We start from the raw sequence: 14,985 nt of genomic DNA on the forward strand, positions 1-14,985 counted from the left end.
AAATTTATCAGAAAATCTTGTGGGTACTTTATAGAACACCACTGCATCCTACGAGGTGCACACACAGCATTTTTTTACTAAACAGAACCCATCAGTTTACCTATAGCTTCAAAGTTATGCTTAACTGTCACCTGCTTCTAGTTCAATGACAATTACGTACCGCTGTCACTTTTCACAACTCCTAGAAATAAATATCCATTTAATTTTATTTCAAGTGAAGAAAACCTATAGGCAACAACAGTTTCAAGAATTACATTCACAAGATCATCAGAGCTCTCTCCCAAGCAGAAGAGAGAAATTCAGCAGACAAATTTTTCAAGGCATCCAAGCAACTACATGGGGCTTATTTACATTTTAATGCAGCAGCTGCAACTGAATGAGAACTGCAGTCATCTACTGAATTAGAAGTTTTGCTACAGTAGAAGATATTTCTAGACAAGCATTCTTTTGCTTAACAATATTCCTAATTTGAGAAATGAAGAGAGAAACATATTACCATCATACACTCAGACAATACCTAAAATACCCTCTTACTCTTCTTCCAGAAACCTCTTATCAATTGCAAGAATATACAAATCACGACCAAACCAAAGCATAGCATACCCAGCCACAGACAACAAAACATTACCAGCAAACATTCAAGAATTCCTTACAGTTTAATCAAAGGGATTGGCAGGGCAGAATGTAGCAGGGGTATTTTGTTGAAAGCACAGTTTTTACTTTATTATTTTTATACAGCAATCACAAAGCCAAAATATATTGTGGCAACTTCTGGCACTCGAAGATATCAAGTAGCATCACAGCTTTTTGTTTGTTTTATTTTAGCTTCTACACTTCTCCCCTCTATAACTTCATGCTGCTACTTCTCTCTTTTTCTTGCAGGCAGGAAGTCTTTCATTCTGCTTCAAATTCTGCAGGTATTTTACTATTCTCTAAGTGCTTTGATAAAGGAAATAGAACATTTGCTGATGAGAGAAAAGACTTGAAGCTAGATGTCCCCCTTATTAGAAGCTCCTGCATGGGACAGATACAACAATTACGCAATGATCTTATTCATCTCCAGTTGCTATTCTGAGATCAAAGCTAAACACGCTCAGGTGTCTGCACGCAGGTGCAGAACAACTCCATTGTGTAAAAACCTCAAAGGAGAGCTTGCAATGTTTGCAGAGGAATAAACCCACAATATCTGAAGGGGCCAGAGAAGATGCAGTTCCATCATCCAGTAACAAACACACTTCTGATGGGTAAAAGTAGACATTAGTACCCCTTTGACTTCCATCCATTCCTCCACCCGCTGCTCATTGGTTTTGCAGTGCAGAGTGTTTGGACCAACACTGAAGGCTCACCTGCCAGGGAGTGTTTTTACCATCTGTTTGTGGCTCATGGTTTAATTTATTTGTTACTCCCCCACAACATGATTTTGTTGTTGCCTGTTTTGGCTTTAATTATGGTGTTAGGTAGCAGAATACTTTCAGGAAGAAATACAAGATTCCAGCCTCACTCTTGAGTTAGGTCTTGAAAGTAGGGGAGCAGAACTCAAACTCAGGGCGAAGTGAGACTCCAGGAAAGCCTGGGAGAAATATTGCCACTGTTAATCCATTCAGTAAGAGTCTGGTTTTAGTATTAACAAGCAAGCAAACTTATGCTTTGTACTCAGATTGAGATATATAAAAACAGAAAGCAGTTTGAAGATCTCTGTGGCAAAAGTTTAACCTCAGACCTACAGGTTGCTGCCCATGTTCAGAAGAAATGTCTCAAAAAAATTTGCATCTTTTTTCAGTAATTCTTATTGGCTGACTTCAAATAAGAAAAACAGATAGAGCCCAAAGTAGAAGCTGCATCAATACAAAATAATACTCCCCTACTACAGAAGGTTTTCACAAGGTTATATGTTAGCCAAAAAGAAGAGAAAAAAAATTAAGACATTATGTTATTACAGTAGATCAGTTCATGTAAGCAACAGAACTCAAACCTACCTACTAAAAAAGTCACTAAGCATGAAATGAAACTCTTTCAATAGGTATATTACAGGTTGTATACTTAATTAAATATTTACCACATAAGTGAAAACTGTACATACCATAAACCTGAACTGCATTTGTGGACAACCTTTAAACAACACATCACTTTTAATAGACAACTAACTCTGGTTTGTTAATTCAGTGAGATTCTCTTAGCTGGCAGATTGAGTTGGAGAACTGAATGTAATAGGTTATATAGCTATTTTTAGCTATGTTGAGACTGACAATAAGTACTAATATATAGAGAGTAGTGAATTTTAAAAAGTTAGATGCTGATGCTTTAAATGAGCAAAAAGCCCTTCATCTCAAGCTTGCTGTAGCATTACTGTGCCAAAGTCACCACAGAGGAAGGCAAGCACAGCATCCCTTCCAGCCACCTGCCATGCTTCTCACAGAACTCACCGAGCTCAAGTCCGAAAAAGGAAGTAGGTACAGATTACCTAGAAGGTGTACAGAGATGTTGCCTCTGCCTGCAAAGAGGGTTTATGAAAGCCAAATTTCAGCTGAAGTCAAAAGTAGCAAAGGCTGATAAGAACAGAGAGAAAGGCTACTGTAAGAACACTGGGAACAAAAGAAAGACAAAGACTGTAACACCGTTGTTTAGTGACACAGGGGACATAGTGAGCGGTGCTTGCAAGGCCCACCCTTGGCAAAATCATAGAATCATATGGGGTTGGAAGGGACAACAAATGTAAAGAGAGGAATTTTCATGTGTGTGAATCAAATACGCAAAATTGTCCTGTCAGGATATCTGCCTAAAACTGATCATGTTGAAGAGCAAGAGCATTATCAGTTACTAGGGAATCAGCAAATTAGAAAGAAGTGTTCGAAATACAGGAGTCCTCTTAGTCCTCTTGAAAAGAAGTATATAAAAAAAATATAAATATAAAAAAAAAATAAAAAAAGAAGAAAGTCTGTAGCAGTGGGAAAGACCTTGGAAAGGAAACAGTATCAGTCAAAACCTGGTCTAATATTTTCAGAAGTCATCCTGCTGACTGCCTCATGATGTCTGGCCAGGCCAGACAGCCCAGCATCCTTCCTGGAGGATGCAAGGTCCTGAGCTCCAGATGTACTGGTGGTCAGTATGAGGTGCAGCAGGGGAGGAGAACCCACACCTTCGGTGCATGGACATGAGCTTGTGCAGTACACTGGCATGTGCACCAGGGTACTGCAGGGAATAGCACAGGTACACACATCTCCAAGAGGAATCATGTGCAAATAGGGAACCCTGGAGCTGAAGAAAATAAGGTAGTTAAACACTGGCTTAGAGGCTGTGAAATGTCCAGCCCTGAAGATATTAAAAACTTGACTGGACATGGCTCGGAAAAACCTGCTCTAACTGACCATGCTTTGGGCAAGAGGTGACTTCCAGAGGTTCCTTCCAAAAAGACCATATGATTGTGTATTTATTATTGCTGCCAGCTTTGAAACCAAACCTCAATATAAACTTTTTTTAATAAGATGTTTTAATATGCTTTCAAGGGTCTTGTCACAATATCTTCCATTTCATGTAACTTTTAATTAAGCTGATGTATGTCAGTGTATTTCATGACTTGTTTTACAGTTTGTTACACTGGCCTTCCTAAAGTATAAAGTTGATAAAAGGAAAGTGCCTTATCTGCTGCATTTATAGTTCAGAATACCTGATCACTTCTATCACGTTTATTTCTTACCGCAAACTGGGTTATACGCTGTATTACACAACTATGGAAGTGACATCCTGTTGTATTTCATTCCAAAAAACTGAAGTGCCTGAAGTCCCCAAACAAACCAGAAGACCTGTGAGGAAATCCCTCTCTCATTCACTTTCACTTCAGGCATACATAAATTTTATCTCTTCCTCACGTCTTTGCTGTCTACTCTTCTTCCCATTACCTTCTGATTAAAGGTTCTCTTTGTTTCTTTTTCACTTCCTAGAAAAAATCATGACCTGTCTTACGTAAAAGAGAAGCTACACTACAAATTAAGGCCCTATCACTCACCACCTTCAAAGGCACCACCTGTTCTGATGCCTGGGTCTATGCCAGTGTATTTGGCATGACATACATGCAAGGCATTCAGATACTACAGTGTGAACAGGCTATAAATAAACAGACTGAAACACTCTTTTTCTCTTTCAAGGCAGACCACAAGATAATTAAAATTCACCTGCACAGAAACAAACTCTGTATATTTGATCCAACAACAGAAAAGAGTAGCCCTCCTCTAGAACCACCAGCTGTTAGAACCAGCCTCAGAGTTCCCTAATTGACACTGGATTATAAGCCAGCAGCCCCTGCACTTCAAGTCCAGAGCCACAAACATAGAAGTTAATATCTTTAAAGAAGTAAATTCTTTGAATCCTGAGTAGGAGTTGCACTTTTTGTCCATAACATCCAGGCAAAGTTTCTTGCACTTTCAGTTGCCCACTTGCAAACCTTCCTACACACCTTTAAACATCTGAATTGAGTGGACCATAAAGGAGGTTCTACAGAATACCGCAAGAGAGCTAACTGTCCCTGCTGCTGGAGACTGGTGTCTTAGACATGTGATATGATAGGTTAACACTACTGGGAAGCTGTTTGTCATAAAATACCATCTGAACGTAATTTCACAATGTTAGAGTAGGTTTCTCACAGAATTTTATCTGTCTCCTAACAAACAAGACACAGCGCTAAGCATTTTCTCAAAAAAACCCAAAGATCTTATAGAACACGTAGTAATAGTCTCCGTGATCAATTTCAGTTGTAAGTTGATTCAATTTAAATTAGCAGCTAAATTCTTTGATTTCATAAGAACAAAAAGGCAACGAAGCCAGTGGGAAAGGGGAACTCTGACATCTGAATACAGAAGAAGGCTGGAATTTCTTGAAATCAAATTGTCTAAAAACCTAAAAGAAAGACTCTGAATTAAGACTCTTGAACAAGTAATGTTAGAAATACATTAACAAATAAGGAGGATGAATGTAAGAAGCAGAAGGAAGAAAAAACCCATTCTTCACCAGCAAGCCAATCACAGGCTCCTGATAAAACACAAACAGTAGTAACTCATTTTCATTTTTGACAGTTCCACAAATGTTAAATATACTACAAGAAATACACTTGTGAAATTTACTAAAAAGAGCAAGAGCTTTTCCAAACATCTAGCTAAAAAGAAAAATCTAAGAAGCAGGAATGCTACAAAATGATGGAACTGAAATTAAACAAATTAAATATACTTCAAGTTATGTGAACGCTTGCTCTTCAACAAATGAATACTGCTTATGAGTGAAGGTATAGAAGCTACCATACCCGCAATTAAAGCAAAGTTCTAAAAATTAACGTGCTTAGAAGAACAGTGGAAAATCCAACCCAGCAATTTTAAAGAACTATCACGAAACTGTAGCTCTAGCAACACAAAGCTACAAACAAGCCAGCAGAACAGCAGAAGTAGTATTCATATTTGCCAAGGAGCAAAAAAAAAAAAAAAAAAAAAAAACACTGGAAATCATAATCTTATTTGCTTAACCTTCAGTGCTTTGTCAAAGCAAATGCTAAAGGAGACAAAGAAATAACTGGACACAATAAAAATAAATGACTTCACACAAGTTAAAATTATGCAAGACTAACATACAAGTCTTCCCCAGAAAAATGCCCCTACATGAAAGTACACTCTTTGGAATCACAATGTCTGTCCGTGGGCCCAAAAGCACCTCAGCAAGAAAAGGAGCTGCATGATCATAGGGTGACCTGTGACCCAATCGAGGAGTATGTGGGGAATAAGAGATGGAAATAAACAGGGTTTTATTGCAAGAGTTTTAAGGGCTTATTTAGAATTTTCATTCAGAATAACCTTGTTCAAAAAAAGATTAATTGCATCTAGAGCTACTGCAAAAAAGCGCTGTTAATACAAGTTAAAAAGCCTAACGTTAAAAGGATAAAACAAAGTCTGAGAAAAGCATATAATTACTGTCTGCCAAAAGATTACAGTGCTTACCGCTATGATGGAGGGAAAGTTATTCCAGTTCATGAATAGTGTTTCCATTTAAAAAAAACCTGTTCATCTCTAATCACAGACCACTTCAGAAACTGCTGGCACAAAGTTCCTGCTCTGAGCAGACAAGTTCGTGGCAACTTCAAGAAAAAAAAGGGCCTCTTTGGGCAGCTGACAGGTAATCCAGAACAAGCCGACAACTACACAATCTACCCCTTTAACGCAGCATATTCACAATTTATTTGCCATTTTTAAATCTGAGAAATGCAACTTCTTGTGAGTTCACCGTGTTCAGGAATAGAATGACAATTCCTTAGAGAGGGTTGAAATCCCTCAGTTTGTTGGTGTTCTGAAGCTATGTGTAAACAGAAAGTCACTGGTTAAGACAATCAAAAAGCCATTATGCACTCTGCAAAAGTGTTGCCCAATGGAGCCATAAAGCATAACCACACCTGGTTAGTGTTGGTAAACTTAAAGCAACACAAGACAGTAACTGTACAGATGTATCTTACAGGGCTGCAGAACTACCAGGTACCTCCAGATCCACCACGCTATCTTTGGGCACCTTCCTCAGTCTTTGCAAATTACCAAAATTCTAAGACAACATCATGCAGTGATGCAACTTCAAGTAGTGGCATATATTTTATGAAGTATGAGTTTTCTGCCAGTCAGTTGCTAACAGCTGCACTTGGAGATACCATTACTCCACAAAATAAAACATTACATATATTATGGGGATAGATATTATTATTATATTGTAGGACACTATCATCAGTGACAAGAAGCATTGGCAAACTTCTTAGTACCTTACCAAAGGATCTCTCAGGGCACAATGTGAAGCATATGTAGGTTTCAGTAAAGCAGTGTAACACAGTTGGACTTTTCTAGAATCAGTGCTAACATAAATGCTGAAGATCCAGGAACAAAGAAAGAAATCAAACGTAATTTTAAAATATGAGGAAATGACAGTGCTATAATGAGCACCATGAAAAATGACAGGAATGCATTAACAAAAAAAAAAAAAAAATCACAAGAATCATCCATAAGTGTTTATTCTAAGATAGAACAACCATCATCTTTACACTGTCAACTTTTTCAAGATGAGTATCCTTTCTGTCATTTTGCAAAAGAATGATTCATTACTCATTAAAAAAACAAAACAAAACACTGCTACTATATTGAGGCCCCATTTTTTTAATGAAACAAACAGAGAGCCCCATGGCAACAACCCACATTCAGTAACAAGCTGCAACTATTTAAGATATTTTTCCATTACCAATTTAATATACTCCTACACTCCTTTTTACTACTGCTACAGTTACAGCACAAGGAAGAAAAGCAACTCAAGCAGAACAAGTTCTCTGGGGTCCCCCTTAGAGCTTTCTCTACCTGCTGTTCCTTTACTCAGCTGACAGCACTCCTGCTGACCAGCACTCTGCTTTGGTGACTGGCTGAGAAACACATGCTCCCACCTGGCCCTTGGGGAGATGCCCCTTCATGTCCTCCCTTGGAGCAGCTCTGGCTCTGCATGCCAAATACAAAAAAAATATAGACTTGATAAGCTCCACAAGCAGACAGCACTATTTACAGAAACTATTTTCAAGGACACGTAATGCATAAACACAAACTGTCCATTGCACAAACTTACACATTACCTAGTTTCCAGATATTCAAGATAATAAATCTGGATTACCTTCTCAGAAAGCATCTCTAATAATTTTTTGTAACACTACTGGGCATTACTGACCCGTAAGTATCTCCGCACAGCTCACATAAGGATCTTACAAACATGAGAAGCAACACGGTATCAAATTTGTTACTGGTTTCTAATCCTCTGCTGGCATTATATACCTGAGGTATTCAATTATATATGATACCAATCTTGGACACATGCGTATGACAATTCATGCACTATATGAAAGTCTAGACCTTAACATGTTTCACAGACCCCCTCTACTTGGAGTCCAGTTCAAACAGCACTTTCTAAAAGTTCACATGTTAAAGTGCCATGTCATCTTCTGAGACAATGACAGTCATTAAAAAAAAAAAAATTAAGCTATTTTGGATTCAGTTCACAAGAAGTACTGATGTTTAGAGCAACAAGCTTACATCTGACACATTTCACACAACTGTCTTCTGTTCTCAGCTACAGCCAGGAATTCAGTTCAGGTAAGACTGGCTTCATGCTCTAAGGTAAACGTCTCCAAGCCCAAGTAACACAGAGCAGTGGAAAAAGCACATCATGTACGTCAAACTATTCTAGGGCACCTTTCATCTGTTCTTACATCACCACTAAGCAATTACATTAACGAAGGAAGCAGCTGTATATTAAGATAACTGTTTCTGGGCCCCAATACATTTAATTACATCACTTTAGAGCCAAGACACAACAATGTTTAAAGAACTCACCAGACAAGCGTTGATTTCGTCTTACAGGAAACTTGTAACAAGCCTACCCCTTCCCATCCATCTTCAGAGATGTTCAATGCTAACATTGCTACTGTAAAGGGACAAAACTGATCCTAAACCTTCCTCATTTCAAGCCAAATAAGTCTGTAAGTCTCTCTAAAATGAGGGAGTCACTGAGTAGAACATACTAATTCAAGAAAGTACCACTTCATCTACCAAACGTTTTTATTCTCAGTGAAATACACAACATTGCCCTTCAAAGGATGAGGCCGGGACTGGGAGCGGGCAGGGCTGGGAACACAGCCCAGAGCTCTTCTCGGGCTCCTTCCAAACTCACCCATTTCTCTTACCATCCTCTTACAGACTATTTACCACTACAGAAGAGCATCCCAAGAACAGATCAGTAAAGGTGCTGTGAACTAAAAAGCCAGCCCGACGGAGCAGCAGCAGGCCTGACGGCAGTCACGGTAACCGCCCGCCGAGGGGCACGCCCTGCCGCCCGGGGGAAGGCGCTCCGAGGAAGCCTGAGAAGCAGAGCACCGACACACGGGCAGCTGTGATTTCGGGACACCTTCCTCTCCCTCACTCCGCCGTTCCCACCGAGCACCCAGGCGGGAACGCCACCTTCCCGGCGGCCTGCCCGCCCCGTGTCCGAGGGGCCCCGGCCCGCCGGAAGGGCTCGGGCGGCGGCTTCCCTTCGCCCGCCCGCGCCTGACAGCGGCCGCGGAGGAGAGGGCAGCACGGCCCCGCCGGTATGGTTTCTCCTTTCCCGTTCACCTACCTGCCGCGGGAGGGCACAGAGCCGACGTGCCCTCCCCGCTTCTCGAAACCCGAAGAACCGGGTTCGCACCCTGCTTCCCCGCCCCGCCCGGGTCCGTGCGTGTGTCTGACACCCGAGCCCTTCCCCCGGCCCTCACCCTCTGCTCGCCCGGGCCCCGAGGAGCCTTACCTGCGGGCCAGCCTGCCGCAGCACCGCGACTCCTTACCGGGGGAGGCGGGAGGTTTGCTTCACCCTCCCCTTCCACGGCTGCGAGAGGGCTCGCCGGTCCCGGAACGACCTCAGGCTTCCTTCCCTCGCTCCCCCACGCCCAGAGTCCAAGGAACAAGAGGCAGAAGCCGCCACAGGGCGAGCGCGGCGGCTCGCCGGGCACGGACCGTTCAGCGGCGGCAGCAAGGCGGCTGCTACCTTGCTTCACCCTGTTCTTCCCCACCCGACTTCCCCTAGTTCCCCCCGTGAGGCGCCCGCTGGAACCGGAGCGTTCGGCGGAGAGGAGCCGCGCCGCTCCAGGCCGCCCTCCTCTTCCCCGCCCCACGCTCTTGTCCCCTCCCCTTCTCCGTCGGGCGGTTACGGTGGCGGCGGGAACCCGGGTGGGGAACAGCAGTTCATTTCAAACCACCCGGAGGAAGGAGCTAGCGTTGAGGGGAAGGCGAACGGACGGGGAGAGGCGGGCAACCGCTGCGGCAGCGGCACATAACCCACGCCGCCCCGCAGCCCCTGGCGTAGGCCGGCGGGTCGGACTGCGCAGGTGCCGCCACGGAGGAAGGGGCGAGAGGGCGCCGCGCCTGCGCAGAGCGGGTGCCGCTTCGCCGGGACGGGACGGGACGGGACGGGACGGGACGGGACGGGACGGGACGGGACGGGACGGGACGGGACGGGACGTTACGTTGCGGTGCTCGGAGGGGAGGGGGGCGGGCGGGCGCGCGCTCGTGTCCTGAGGCGGCCTTTTCAGCTTAGGGACGGCGAGGCAGCAGTCAGACCCGGCGCTCAATGTGCTGCCGTTTCCCTTCTTCCCCGCAGGCAGTAAAGGTCTTGCCCAGTGAGGAGGGCTATGGGGGCGGCCGGCTCAGCTTCCACCCTCGCCCCCCTGCCCCCCCATCACCGGGCAGACTCACTGCCTGCCTGACTGCCTGACTCACCACTTTGGTGGGGAGAGGTAGGTCCGCGACCTTCTCCTTTGCGTTTGGCTCTCGATTTCGTTTGTATGGAGCGGCGTTCGTCGGGGGACGGCCCAGGCAGAGCCCCCGGGCAGGCTGCCGCTGCCTCGGCGGGGAGCGCGGCGCCAAACGCCGCCTTCAGCCGGGGCCGGGCCCGGGCCCGGGGAACGCGGCCCCGCTCCTTCGGCCGAGCCGGGGTGTCCTGCTCCCGCCGCTTCCCACAGCCGGCACCCCACACCCGTGCTGCAGAAGGTTTGTGTGGATGGGTGCCAGGCAGGGGGTGTGGGTAAAAAATCCTGTGCAGTCATTTATCTTATATGCGGCCTGAAACACTGCTCGTCGTCTGTACTATAAAAGTTTAAATACAGGCAAGCAACAAAATCCCTGAGGATAGCATATATAAAAGAAAGGACCGTGCCATTTAGGGGACATTAGGGGAAGGTGTCCCTGCCAGGGCAGGGGGGTTGGAACTAGATGATCTTTAAGGTCCCTCCCAACTCTAACCATTCTATAATTAAATACATTCCAGTTTATTCACAAAGAGCTAACTAAAGTTCATGAAAGTATTGATGAGACTGGTGTCAAGTAGATTTGGGATCAATTCTGTAGTCATTCAACACCTCTACCAGCAAGTGCAGAGTGTCTGTGAGGACAGAGATGATTAGAGGTCTGGAGGAGGTGGCATTTCCTATGTTAAAAATCACATGGGAATGAAAAAGCATTGTTAGAATGACAAGCCTAGTGGCAGGACTCAAGAACATTCACCAGAGCCCTTGGCAGAGGTCAAATGTCTTACTAAAATAAGCTGAAGTGGATGTGCATGAAGTATAGAAAAAGACGTGCAAGTGAATTAGGTCTATTATAGTAGGCATAAAACAGTTTCCTTGAGTTTCATTAGTATTTTACAACTGTCTGAGAAACCCTGTGCTGTCTCAGTCTCTTTTGTCACTTACCATGCAGCATAGCCTCATCGGGCTTATTTTTAACATCACATTAATTTCTGTAGTAATAAATTATGATCTCACCACAGGGAGATGAAGTAGAAAGTTTCTCTTGGAATACCAATTGGAAAGACCAAAAAATAGTACCAAAAAATAGGCTTAAAAACTACATTTTTATTTGTAGTTGATCCTTACAGAAGGACTTGTTTGCTGATTTTCTGTGCTTTATGGAGAGTCTTTACAACCTAGCTGGTGGGGAAGTATTTTGTTCCCTCTTGAGGAGAGTGGGAATTTCCTTAAATCTTGTATGGAATCTTCTGAAATGTGAGATATCCCAGATCTGTGTGGGATTATTCTCTATTAATATATTGCTATATAAAAGGGAAAAATGGTTTCAGTTGTTTGTACATTTTTCGCCGTTAAGTGTTGGTATTTGCATCTGTTTAGTCTTTTGATATCATAGGTTGCACATTTTTCTTTAATGATGCAGCAAAACACATCTCCTTGAGAGCAGACATGTGTTGTTGTGGCTTGAAAGAGCAATTGTTTACTTGACTGAAAAGTGGTGCACAGTGCAGTGTATACACAGTGCAGTCACTCCAAGCAGTGGTACAGGATGTCACAGCAGTGATTCCAGTTCAGCATTATTAATGAGTAGTTAAACAGTCAAGTTATATACACTATAAACCCTTAATTAGAAGCAGAAAATGAAAGTTATGTTAGAACTTTTGCTGTGAAATGGCTGCACTTACAAAATATGATTTATGAATCTGTCTTGGAGAAATTGTTATTGAAGCTGGTATAAAGCCTGCTCTGTTAATAATGAGTTTCTGCTAAAAATAAATAAATTAGTGAATGAAGTGTCACTGGATCTGCCTCTGAATGTATTTTCTCTTCACTGTTGCCTTGTTGTATGGTAGATTAGTATAGATTCCTTGTCATATGTAATGGAGCCTGCTGATTTACTCTCCCCTTGCCCTTTTCTCTGGAAAGCTTTCTCTAAAACTGTTTTGCTCAGTTGAGGCATTCCATTGGTGAAATCTTAGTTCTTTTTAGAGTGACGATCACCCGGGTAAGTATATCTAGGATGAATCTGTAAGTTAGTTGTAGGGAACACTTTCAACAACGTCAACTTCCTGCAATAATTTGTACGCAGTTTTAAGAGATTTTGTCACTGAAGCAACATTGATGAGAGACGGTTTACAGAAAAGAGTGTTTTCCTGTGTAATGTTTGCTATTTGTGCATTTTGAATATTTTTTTTTGTCCCTCTCTTTAGCACTTCTGATCTTTCCATGAAGCTTTTGGTTTGTGATTATTGGAGCTTCTGGTTAAGAATGACATAATAGTGATGGCACACATGTAGGTTTCTAGTCTAACTTAATCCCTGATGTCATTCCATGTATTTTCCCTTCTGTGTCCTCCCTATTCTTTTCTCCCCTCGCCCACACCTTCCTTTATGGAAAGAATATCTTCCAGCTATTAGTTTAACAGGTAGATTGGTTTACTGATGGAGACTGATTGGTTTAACATATCGTTTTAAGAAGTTCTGACCACCTCCATCCACTTATTTCTCTCCTTCCCATTTTGTCTCCTCCTTTTGCTGTAGTTTCCATCTCCTCAGTTGAGAGACCATCATTCAATAATTTGGTTGGCACAGTTTGGCACAACTGAACACACAATTTTTTTCCAGCTGTAGGAGATCCTCCTCTGGAGATTCCCAGTGTTGGTAGTAACTGCTTGTTTGCCCCCTCCTCACAAAAAGGGTGATACACTACTTCATTGTGATGGAGTGGAAAATCAACTTTGTGTGGCTATACTGTAAAGTAAATGCAAGCCCCTTTTGTAATGCAGGGTGCAACTTTTGCTTGTTTGTTTTGTTTTTCAAAACAGTTTGGGATATGCTTTACAGGAAGCTTCTTCCAGGCCCTTTCAGTCCTGTCCTCCCCTGCTTTCTGGTAAGAGTTCAGTTTCCACTAGATACATTTCTGTCATCAGATACACAGAGACTAATATACAATAAATAAATGTTTTCAGTCTCTACATTAATATGTGGGTTTGTGGCTTTTTAAATTCAAGAGGAAAAGAAGAAAAAAAAAGATGCATTGCCCTCCCTGGTTGACTGTGATCTTCTCCGCACTGATTTTTTAACTCGGAAATTATTAGAACACATGGTACATCTATGAAACAAAAGATCTGGGGAACCATAGTGATCAGACAGTTTCTACTGTAAGTGAAATGTAGAAGTTACACAAACAGGCACTGAGCAGTTTATAATTCATTACCAGACTAGTAAAATCTATTTTTAGGTACTGGAAAGCTAAGTAGGTGGAGCTAAAGAAACAATTATTCTTGTGGCAGTCAAAAGACATTTAAAATGATTCAGTACCAGCTCTGCTGAAGCAGTTCTCATTATTCAAAGTAATGTTGATTTTCAGGTACATTCAAAGCAAAGGTTTGCATGACTTCAATGTAAATGATGGGAAACAATTCAAAGGGAATATTTGAAACAGTTACAAGGCAGAATGCAGCTGAACGTAATCACAAAATTCTTTATTAAAATAATTTGTAGAATTTGTTGGAGTACTGAGGGACTACTACCAGGCTTCCTTTGTAAAGTTTTTGCATAGATATGACATTTATCAAGTAGTGGAAAAAAACAAGCGTTCAAAACTCCAGGCTGTGGTGGCGATATGCACGTTTCACAGCTGTTCTTGTAGGGGGTTGTTACAGATGAGGTTTCTGGTGGTGCTAGAATCAGTGAGATTTAGCTTTTCCCTTTATGTCATTTGCTTTTAACAGTGCAAAAATCTGTAGGGCACAGTAGGAATTATACATATACCATGCATTTTGATGGGGATTAGCACCCACAAATCTTTTTGGTCCTCTTCAGCAGTAGAATTCCATGAGTTGTTCTGGTTCAGATCCATCGCATCCTCGGCAGGGAGAGAGTCTGACTGTTGAACAGGGCTAACTGAAAAATGTCTATTCCAATGTTTTTCCTGAAATCTACATTTCCAAGTAAATGCAATCTGTTGTAGAAAACATCTGTTTTAACACAGGTTTGATAATTGACCAAGCAATTGTAAACAGAATGCTCCCACTTTCCAGATTTTTATTTTCACTGTTTTGCTTATTGTTTCTTTTTTTTTTTTTTTAAAGTCTTTTAGAAATAAGGTAAGTACTAGAATATTGTGTTTTATGTTTAGGATGTGTTTATAGGAAGATTTTTTTAATTGCTATGGATTAGTATCCACTTTTATGCAGTAAAATTTTAAGCACTAGAGTGCTCTGAATGGTGTCCGAAGATCAGTTTGTTAAATAAGAAATAAGGGGAAGATATTGGCATTATCTTGACCAATCCCATTTAGATATGTAGATAAATTATGAAATATCTTAACAAGGTTTGTGGACTGAAAAACTTTAAGAAACTGAAGCTATATTCAGAAAAAATGAAATTAAAGTTTTACTTTAAAATTTGAAGGTTTTCATATTATACATAGCGGTATATTTAATTTTCCTTTAGAATTTTTCATTATTATTCCATTGTAAAAACAATTAGAAATCCAAGTATCATTGTCCTTGCAGGCCTGATAGATGTACTTCTAAATGCCTTTATGTTCTATTTAATATATAATACCGACAATTTCCTATGCTAAATACAATTCTTGAAAACTCAGTCTTGAAATTCTTGAAACTCATGGCCTATTCTTTGTATGTTATATGTTAT

The 14,985-nt window shown here is 41.8% G+C and overlaps 1 protein-coding gene across 22 annotated transcripts in view; it reads right to left on the reverse strand.

The window, feature by feature from the left end:
- LRRFIP2 (leucine rich repeat (in FLII) interacting protein 2) overlaps window positions 1–9,900 on the reverse strand; it is a 53,615-nt gene extending 43,715 nt beyond the window's left edge. For 12 of the 22 annotated variants that reach the window (XM_014949452.1, XM_014949467.1, XM_014949466.1 and 9 more), the window contains exon 1: window positions 9,331–9,899. The gene's annotated coding sequence lies outside the window, so the exon portion shown is untranslated. Of the gene's footprint in view, window positions 1–9,330 lie in introns of all 22 variants that reach the window. The other 10 variants (XM_014949450.1, XM_014949464.1, XM_014949458.1 and 7 more) reach the window with 2 other exon arrangements.
- Between the last annotated feature and the right edge of the window lie 5,085 nt (window positions 9,901–14,985).

Source organism: Calidris pugnax, unplaced genomic scaffold, assembly GCF_001431845.1.
Source record: "Calidris pugnax isolate Ruff unplaced genomic scaffold, ASM143184v1 scaffold124, whole genome shotgun sequence".
Lineage (NCBI taxonomy): Eukaryota > Metazoa > Chordata > Aves > Charadriiformes > Scolopacidae > Calidris > Calidris pugnax.